This window comes from Tupaia chinensis, unplaced genomic scaffold (assembly GCF_000334495.1).
Source record: "Tupaia chinensis unplaced genomic scaffold, TupChi_1.0 Scaffold000251_1, whole genome shotgun sequence".
Taxonomy (NCBI): domain Eukaryota; kingdom Metazoa; phylum Chordata; class Mammalia; order Scandentia; family Tupaiidae; genus Tupaia; species Tupaia belangeri.
In genome coordinates this window covers 622,132-632,336 of record NW_006159731.1, presented here as the reverse complement: position 1 = coordinate 632,336, position 10,205 = coordinate 622,132, and the positions used below count along the sequence as shown (strand labels likewise).

At 39.6% G+C, this 10,205-nt stretch overlaps 1 pseudogene; it reads right to left on the bottom strand.

Annotated features, from left to right (window-relative positions):
• Positions 1 to 8,190: 8,190 nt before the first annotated feature.
• LOC102487664 (zinc finger protein 19-like) lies at positions 8,191 to 9,825 on the bottom strand (annotated as a pseudogene).
• Between the last annotated feature and the right edge of the window lie 380 nt (positions 9,826 to 10,205).

Genomic DNA, 10,205 nt, shown 5'->3' with positions numbered 1-10,205 from the left:
AGAAGTGAATGGGGGGGGGGAGGAAGGTATGGAGGGCAACCATGGATGCCAGGGAAAAAGGGAGGGGAAGGTGGGACATAGCAGAGGGTGGGGGATGGGGAATCAGGGATGGCAAGACAAAGGACAAGGTATGCAGGACGTAAGAATTGGAAAATTATTTGCTGAGAATATATATGTGGATGTACTTGATTGAGACAATGCACAGTGTATTTTGGATGGAAAATTCATTTGTGTGTTGTGATGGTGTAAAGTGAATTAATAAATAAAAAAAATGCTGTGTTGGCTCAATTTTGAGGTACTGGCTAAAGGCTGGTCTGTTCTCTTGCTTAGGCAGGTGATAGTTCACATTCCAACCACCTCCCTGATGGCATTCTTATACTCAGGGTCACTGTCCACCCACTTTAATCACCCCAGGAATGGTACCAGACAACCTGAACATCCTTTGTGCTCTAGTGTCTGCCAAAATTATTTAAACTAGCTAATCCTAAACCCGATCCACATCCCAGCCCTGGTGACTTGAGAAACATGCCAAGTCCATGTGTGTATGTGCCCCAAATTCCAACAGGATAGAGAAATGGAGGAGAAGAGATTGCAGCATGGCCATGCCCCTTTGGGGAGTGCTTTTCTCCTCTCTGTCTCTCTCTCTCTCTCTCTGTCTCTCTGGCAAGTACACATGACTTTAGGAAAAAAATCCTTCATGAGCATCTTTGTACAAAGATTCTAACTGCTCTGGAGATTATTTTCTCAGAATACATTGGGACCAGCAGTTGGTGTAATGGCTATGTTGCTGGACTCCCATGTAGTTGACCATGGTTTGTGTCCCAGACCCGGTGGCCTAAAACTCACACCAGGCGCATGTGCGTGTGTGTCCAAGATCCCGAGAGGAGAAAGGAGGAGAAGGGATTGCAGCGTGGTCATCCCCCCGGAGGGTGATTTCTCGCTTTCTGTCCGTTTGTCTCTGTCTGTCTGGTGAGCGCACGCGGCCTATGGCAAAAACCTCTCCAAAAAAAAAAAAAAAAGAATACATTATCTGCATTAAAATAATTTAGTTAATATACATTAATACTTTTCTGGCTTTATGTGTGTTGCCTAAATCTGTATCTAACTTTCTTATACTTAGTCAACAGGAAATATTTATTGCAAATTCCATAATATTTAAAACTTAAAGAATTATAGAGGTCTAGAGGGTGTATGTCTTGCTCAGGAACACACATTCCTGGTTTGTAATATTGATGGTTTTGAGCACACTGAAAAATCCCAAGCCAGAGTCATTTTAGAGTCATTAATTCTAGCAGCTTCCTGCTCATTAGAGCCGACTTCTGCTCTAACCTGCTGTAATTAAGGGTCAGGAGATAGTTCCATTACCATCTTTTTTTAACATGGGATTGTCATTCAACTTATTTTTTGCCTCACTCAATAGAGGAAGCCTATTTATTAAGCCATTAGTCAATTTGGTCTTTTTAAAGACAGTACATGTCCTTTGTCCTTTTCTAGTACCTGGTATGTCTCCATTTTCCCATTACGAAACTTATTGTCATGACCTGGCATTTAGTCCAGTCATTTGGAGGAAATTGAAAAACAGTTAGAGATGGGGAGAGGAAAACCCAGGTCTTAGAGTGAAGGTTACCTTGAGTCCTCTGAGGATGGATCTCATCACCTTAGCTGTCTGATGGGGCAGGGGGAGGGCCTACATTAGTGAGCATTTTTTAGAATATGACTTCCCTATTCAATTTCTGAAGTCCCATGTCTGGGCCCTAGTCAGGGGCATTTTCCCTAAGAATGATGATGGAAGAAGCCATGCTTCTTAGGTGTTAATTTATATTTAGAAATGTCAAGTTTACTGAAAACTTTTAATAGTAGAAAATCTAGGAAGCAACTTCTACTATGATGACATTTTCTTTTTTTTTAATTAAAAAATTTTAAAAATTAATTAATTAATTAATTTACATTCATTCACTGAGCATTGTCACAGCATACAAAATATGATTTCCCACTCAGAATCTACTGCATAGTAGCTTAATCATACATGTTATCATCGATAATTTTCCATTTCTAGTTTCATATAGATATATGTATATATGCATACATATATGTGTATATATGGGTGTGTGTATATGTTTTCCCCCATTTCTCACCCTCTGCCAATTCCCACTCTCCTCCCACACTAACTCTGGTGTCTACAGTTGTTTTCCGTTCTTTTTTCCTTCCACATTTTATTTTATTTTTAAATTTATTTATTTATTATTATTATTTTTTTTGGAGAAGTTTTTGCTATAGGGTGCGTGAGCTCGTCAGACAGACAGAGAGAGACAGAGAGATAGAAAGCGAGAAATCACCCCACATTTTATTGATTCACAAAATTTCTTAAATAATATAACTACTTTCAATAGCAAGTTCACCTGATATATACATATCTGTGAATACACTTCAGGCTTTGGGTATGAAACTCTGAGTTGAAAGAATATACTATAAAGTAGTAGCTAGCTGATGCTATAGAGCTTACTACAGTCATTAAATAGGTATTTTTTAATGTTTTTTAATTTCAAGAAAAGCAGTTTTAGCTCTAATAAATCAAAGAAATGCTAAGAAACTTTGCTTCAAACTTAAAGCCAGGAAACAGATCAGGATTCTGTTCAAATAGTAGGTACATGAACCTATTGGCAGCTCAAGACAGGACAAAAATCCTTAAAAACTGGGAAACAAAGAAGGAATTAGAAGAAACTAGAAGAAAATCAGCAATGCTTTAGTCAAAAGTCATAAAATTCTATTTCACCAGTTCAGTCTCATGTACTTAATCTATCTTCTGTTGTGGTTTGATCTTCCCGATTAAATTCTGGGATACAATATTCATCTCCAGACTTGTCCTTACGATTAAGTTGGCCATTTTCTTAGTTTTTGAACTCTTATTTCTGTGTGTCTGTATTTAATTTTCCTGGTATAGCACTCGCTTCAGAACTTCTTAGAGATCTTGTCTGGTATTGGTAAATTCTTTCAGGTTTTGTTTATCTGAGAATTTTCTTGTCTTTTCTTCCCATATGAAGGATAATCTTGCTGGGTACATATTTCTTGGTTGAAATTGCTTTTCCCTTAACACTTTGAATATATTTTCTCATTCTTTCCTTGCTTGCATCATTTCCAATGAGAGGTTCACTGTTAGCCTGATGGTATATCCTTTTAAAGTACACATACATCTATACTCTCCATTGCCTCTCACTTTAATTTTTTTTTGGGGAGAAAGGATGCTACAAGAGGATAGAGTGAGAGCCTCCTACTAAGAATGTAGAGGTCTATATGACCAGGCATCAGATGACTGGCTTTTCCACTGCGACCCTGCCCCTTGCATATCTGTAATCCAAGTTAGATGAGTAGAAGAAATCTGAAGGCATTATTTTGCTATGGTATTGGTCTCTAAATCCTTTCTCTTACTTCCACTCTCAATCCTTTGGGCACTTAACCTATTTGCTCTTTAGCCTTTTACCCTTGAGATTCTACCACATTGTTGAAGTAGAAAGAAAAAAATGAGAATGAATGTCAGTTCCATGAATACCATCCCCTTGTACAACTGACACCCTTAATATGAATGCAGATATTTGGGTTTTGCAATGATTAGTTTGAAAAGGACAGTTCCTAGTCTTAATAGAGCTGTCATGTCAATGAATTAAAATTTAATCTGTATCCAGCAGTGGTGGTGCATTGGTAACTCAACTCCCTGTGATGCTGGACTCATGTGGAAAGATCCTGCATTCACAACTGGGTTCACTTTCTGTACACACTGGGCATATGAGTGTCTATGATCTGAGGTATTAGAGGCTGGAGGTGGATCATAGTGTGAAGACCCTGTTGAAGGTGCTTGTCTTCCTTTTTCTCTCTGAATGAAATAAAGAAGCTACAAAAATTAACCTCATTGCATACAAACTAGAAATGGGGATTTACATGAACATCCTTGGAATAGTTTTTTTTTTTTTTTTGATACAGAGACCATACAAATGATGTATTATGAGTTCTTCTAAATTTTCTAGAAAAAAAAAGATCAATAAGTGTTTCATTATTGTATCATTTCAGCTAAATATTTGTTAGGGCCAAATGAATGATCTTACAAGTTTTTATTTTTTCTATAATCTGTGTGCTCATTTGTACATTGAAATAATTTATATTATTATTAAAAAACTTTTTTTTTTTTTTTTTACTTGTCTGAGGGTGTGTGTTGAGAGACAGAGAGTAAAAGCACTCTCAATGGGGGCATGGTCATGCTGCAATTCCTTCTCCATTTCTTCATCCTGTTGGTATTTTGGGCATGCATGCACATGTGCCCGGTGTGTTTTTTTAAGCTACAATGATCTTGATTCAAACACATGGAATCTGGCTCCCTTAACTACAAGACAGTCAGGCTGGTCTGCTTCTGTTATTATTTAGACTGTGTGCACGCTATGTCTCAGAGCGGAGGACTAAATCTTAAATTATAATGTTGTTTCAGTGGGAACCTTTAAGATGCTTTGTAAAGATGCCCTTTGAAATTTCTACTGTATACTAACTCCCTTTATAACAATTTGCTTTGCTGTGCTCTTTTTGGCCATTATTCTAGTGTGCAGAGCAGCAAAAAGCCAATAGGCGTGTGAAAGATTTCATCTGTCATTCATTGCAAGCCTTGCCTTTGGTATCTTTATCTTTCCACATCAGTTGCTACAGTTTCTTTGGGGGTATAATTATATCCACATTATTTCACTTCCATTTTCTTTACTCGTTTTAGGGGAAGAAATGTTTTAACAAAATGACATTTAAAACAACTGAATGATATCAGTTTTGAAGAAAGACATTATGAAACTGCATAGTAAGGGAATATAATCTTTTCAATTTAATTTAGTCCATATGTATTGACAAAAGATAAAAGAATTTTATATCATAAAGGAAAATAAATGTAACTCTGAGAATAGTGTATTTTTTCTCCCAGATGGTTTAGTCACTATTCTTAGAATGTATTTGATCTTTGGTGTTTTTCCAAAGTCTGAGCCAAAGTGAATATTGTCAAAGACCATCCTATTAAATGAGTAAATAGCTCCCTACAGGCCTTCAATTTAGTGCAATAAGCATTTGATAATCATGTCTGTATGGAGGGCAGTGATACAGATGAGAGAAAACAAGCAGCACTTTAGTTCTTTCAGAGGTAAAAGGACCCTACAAGAATATAAATGATAATAAAATAATCCAGTTCTAGGTCCAGTTGCAACTAGACAATGTGGGAAGCACTGAGATAGTTACCATAGCTACAAGGAAGAATAAGAAGACACTGTCTTTGTCTTCAAAGAAGTTACAGTTTAATTGTGGGGAAAGGAGAGAGAGCGATTAAGAGTAAGAAAGAAATTAAATACAGAAATCAGTATACAGTCATGTACTGCTTAACATTGGGGATATAGTCCAAGAATATCATAGAGCATGCACACACGAGCCTAGATAGCATAGCCTACTGCATACCTAGGACATACGGTATAGCCTGTTGTTCTTAGAATATGAACCTATGCAGCACATTACTATACTGAATACTGTAGGCAACTGCAACACAATGATATTTGTGTATCTAAACATACCTAAACAGAGAAAAGGTACAGTAAAATTAAAGTAGAAAAGATTAAAAAATGGTATACCTGGGGACCAGCAGGTAGTGTGATGGTTAAAGTACTGGACTACCACATTGACTGCGGTATAGTAAATACACCAGCTGGTAATGTAGTCATTTATTGTCATTATCATGTATTCCGTACTATACCTAATTGTATGTGCTACACCTTTATACAACTGGCAGCACAGTAGGTTTGTTTATACCAGTGTCCACAAACAAACAAGTAGTTTGTTTGCACTATGGCATTAGGACATCCACGATGTCACTAGGCAATAGAAATTTTTCTGCTCCATTATAATCATATAGGACCACTGTTATATATGAGGTTTGTTTTTGACTGAAATGTTGTTATACAGCACATGACTGTAATTGCTATCCCTGATTAGTGCTGTAAGTTAATAGTTAGCATGCCATGTTACACAGGGACTTGGTCTGTGGATCTATTTCTTTGAGGATATAGATTTAAACTGAGGTGAAGGGTGGTGCACCTGTCATGGTTCTAGTACCCATAGATGATGTTTGAGGAGGGTTTAATCTCAGGCACATTTTGCAAAGGTGTGGATGAGAGTAGGGAAGCCATAGGGTTAGGGTGACCCCTCAATAACAGTATCACTGGGGCTATGGCCTCCCTAGGGCTGAAAGGGTGAGGGTGCAGCTTCAGAATCTAGGTCATCAGAGAGAAGATGGGGCCTTTGGTTGAAGGATCATCTACTCTGAAGTGACCCTGTAGGGAAGGAGCTGAGGAAATAAATACCACAGCCTCTCTCATTTCTCTCCCTGCTCTTTCTTCTGGAGCTTTTCATTTGTTGCATCTGATGGGAAACAAATGGAAACAGACTCTTGCAGCACAGCATGACAGAATAGGGAAGGTCAGCGAGCAGAGCTCGAGAAGAAATAGGAAATATCCAACCAAGGTGAGTAGAAATGGATAAGGGAAAGAAGGAAGGGTAGGAAACTGAGGGTGTGAGGAGGAGGAGGGCAGAGAGGAAAAATGCACAAAAGCAGGTAGGTGGAGGACAGAGTAAAATCCAGGAACTAGAAGATCGGTGGTGAGCAGGTTTAGAACATGAGTTGGAGAGAGAGAATTCACCTTCCATAGGATCTTCATCTCATGAACCAATCCCAGTCTTAGCAATCTAGGGTTCAGGAAGGTCCTAGGGTGCAAATCCAGGCCCTTTCCTGTGTAGATCCAGTTGCAATATTTGTATTTTTTATTCTAATGTGCTGTATATATGACTTGGTAATTTTCTCTCTTTAAATTAATATCTAGTAGATAGCTTTCCAGATTATCACCTCTCTTAACAGATGCATGGTATTTTGTTATGTATGTAAATCTTATTGAAGGATATTTTGGCACATCCAGTTTTTCCTCTTATGAGCAATGCTACAATGAATGCTCTTTTTTTTTTTTTTTTTGGAGAGGTTTTTGCTATAGGGCGCGTGCGCTCGTCAGACAGACAGAGAGAGACATAGAGACAAAAAGCGAGAAATCACCCCCCCCAGGGGGGATGGTCAGGCCGCAATCCCTTCTCCTCCATTCTCCTCTCGGGATCTTGGGCATGCACGCACATGCGCCTGGCGTGAGTTTTAAGCCACCGGGTCCAGGATGCGAACCGCGGTTGACTACGTGGGAGTCCAGCGACATAGCCATTATGCTAACTGCTCGTTATTAATGAATGTTCTTGTATCTGAAGGATAGATTCTGAAGGATAGATTCCTAGAGAAGAGATACTGAGTGTGTGTATGTGACCTTTTCATAGGTGCTATAAGAGTTACCTTGAAAAAGGTTATACTGATTTTCACTTGTTAGAAATATATATATACACACATATATATATACGTATATACATATTTGTGTGTGTGTGTGTGTGTATATGTATATTTATTTATTTTTATTGTTATTTGTTTGTTTGTTTTAGGGAGAGATTTTTGCTATAGGATATGTGTGCTTGCCAGAGAGACAGAAAGTGAGAACTTGCCTCCCAGTGGGAATGACCATGCTGCAATCCCTTCTCTTCCAGTGTCCTTTTGGTATTTTAGGCATGCATGCACATGCAGCCAGTATGAATTCTTTAAAGTCACCAGGTCTGGGACTTGAGCTGCGATCAACTACGTGGGAGTCCAGAGAAGTAACCATTATGCCATCTGCTGGCTCCAATGGAAAAATAGTTCTAAGATTTTATTTATATATATATATATATTTTTTTTCCTAGTTTCAGCTATGGTTTAATGTAGTTGTTCAAACAATACCTTCAGGATTTGATTACTCTCCAATATATTTTTTGATACTGATTTATTTTTATTGCTCTCAAGATCTTTTGCTGTGTTGACTTTATTCTCAACTGCCACAAGAATTCAGGAGCTCCTCCCAGCTTCTAAACCAATGCAAAACCAAGAGTATCTCCTATTAGCTCTCTTGCCAGGTCCTGGGACTCTAATTGGACATCCTGGGTCACCGACTGACATCTGAACCAGTAACTGTGTTTTGAGATAACAAACATGCAGCTGAACCAGGCCAGTGTCACACACCCCACACCTGAGTGGAATGAAATGGAATCCATTAGGGAAGTGTCCCATTACCAGTAAAAGGGGGTAAACAATTTTAGGAGGCCAAAATGACACATGTCCAGCAGAGGCTTCTCCCCAGAGTGGACAGATTCATGATGACCTGGCTGGGAAGAAGTCTGAAAGGTTTTCTCATGCTTGTGATATTCAAAGAGTCTCTCTCTCTGGTATGGATTCTCTCATGTGGAAGTAGATTCCTTTTGCTAGTGAAGACTTTTATACCCTTATCACATACATATGAAGACCCCTGAATATGAATTCTTAGATGCCTTTTTTTTTTTGAGAGGTTTTTAGCTATAGGGCGTGTGCGCTCGCCAGCCAGCCAGAGACAGAGAGACAGAAAGCGAGAAATCACCCCCCAGGGGGGGATGGCCATGCCGCAATCCCTTCTCCTCCATTCTCCTCTCGGAATCTTGGGCATGCATGCACATGCGCCCGGCGTGAGTTTAAGCCACCAGGTTCAGGACTCAAACCGCAGTCAACTACATGGGAATCCAGTGACACAGCCATTATGCTAACTGCTGGTCCCCTTAGATGCCTTTTTAATTGTTCCTGAGTACTGAAAGATTTTCCACAATCTACATAGTCAAAGGGTTTCTCCCCACTGAGAATTCTCTGGTGCCGAGTTAGTTTTGTATGAAAATTGAAGGCCTGTCCACATACTTTACAAGAATAAGGCTTCTCCCCAGTGTGAATTCGTTGATGTTGGCTAAGATGGTAATTCCTTCCAAAGCTTTTGTCACACTCATTGCACTCATAGGGTTTCTCTTCAGTGTGGATTTTCTGATGCTGAATTAGTGGGGAATTACCAACAAAAGCTTTGCCACACTTACTACACTCATAAGGTTTCTCCCCAGTGTTCACCCTATGATGTTTAACAAACTCGGAACGCTGCTGAAACCATTTCCATGCTCTGCACAGTGTTAGGGTCTGTCCCTACTGTGGATTTTCTGCTGCCTGATCAGGTTTCCATTATCATTAAAGGCTCTCCTGCACTCCTCACACTGATAGGGTTTCTCTCCAGTGAGGATACTTTGATGCTGAATTAATGAAGAATTTCCATTAAAGGCTTTTCCATACTTGTTACATTCAAAGGGTTTCTCTCCAGTGTGGATCTTCTGGTGTCTAAGTTAGAAAGAAAAGTAACTGAAGCGTTTCCCACACTCTTCACATCTGAACGATTTCCCTGCATACTGGATTTTTGGAGCCTTCCCTCGTATATTTCCAGTGTTTTCTTGGTGTTTCTCCAGTTCACATGTTTTTAAGGAGTCAGTTCTCTGAGAGACCCTTTTCTGCAGCCCACATGACATCAGTATGTCTCTTTCATCAGCTATGCCCTGTGTGGAGTCATTACCAATGTTGGTCTCAGCATTCTGACTGCTGTCTTTGGTCCTCTTCTCAGGGGGATCACCCTGTGCTTCCAGACCCAAAGACAAATCCCCTTTCTCCAGAAGTGATATCAGTGCAGGTTTTGGAATTGGGTATCCCAGGGAAGTCAAGTTCCCAAAATTCTCCAGCATCACATTCCTATACAGGGCTCTCTGGGCAGGGGAAAGGTCAGCCCATTCTGTCCAAGTAAAGTATACAGCCACATCCTTGAAGGTCACCTCCTCCTGTTGCTGGGCTTTCACGGGCATGGCTGTCATCACCTAGGGCTCCATCTCAGAGAAGGCCAGGGGCTTCACAGCCCCCATTTCCCAGGACGGGCATCGAGGCAGGGAAGATGACTGGCGCTCAGGCTGCTTCTGCTTCCTGGACTGAAGGCTCCACTCTGGCTCACTGCACCGCCACTTGGAGAGGAAAGAGGCAGCTTTCCCAGTCCTGAAAAAGCAAGATTTTATATTTTAATAAACTAGAAAACTTAGCTCACTTATAAAATATATTTTAACTTTTCCATAAACAAATCTTTACTATTTATTTGACAACTCTAATGTCAAGTCTAACTAATCATTGGTATACCTATCCTTTTCGGAGTATATTCTTTTTTCTTTTTTTGTAAAAGAAGAGTTTCCTAGCCCACCTGTAG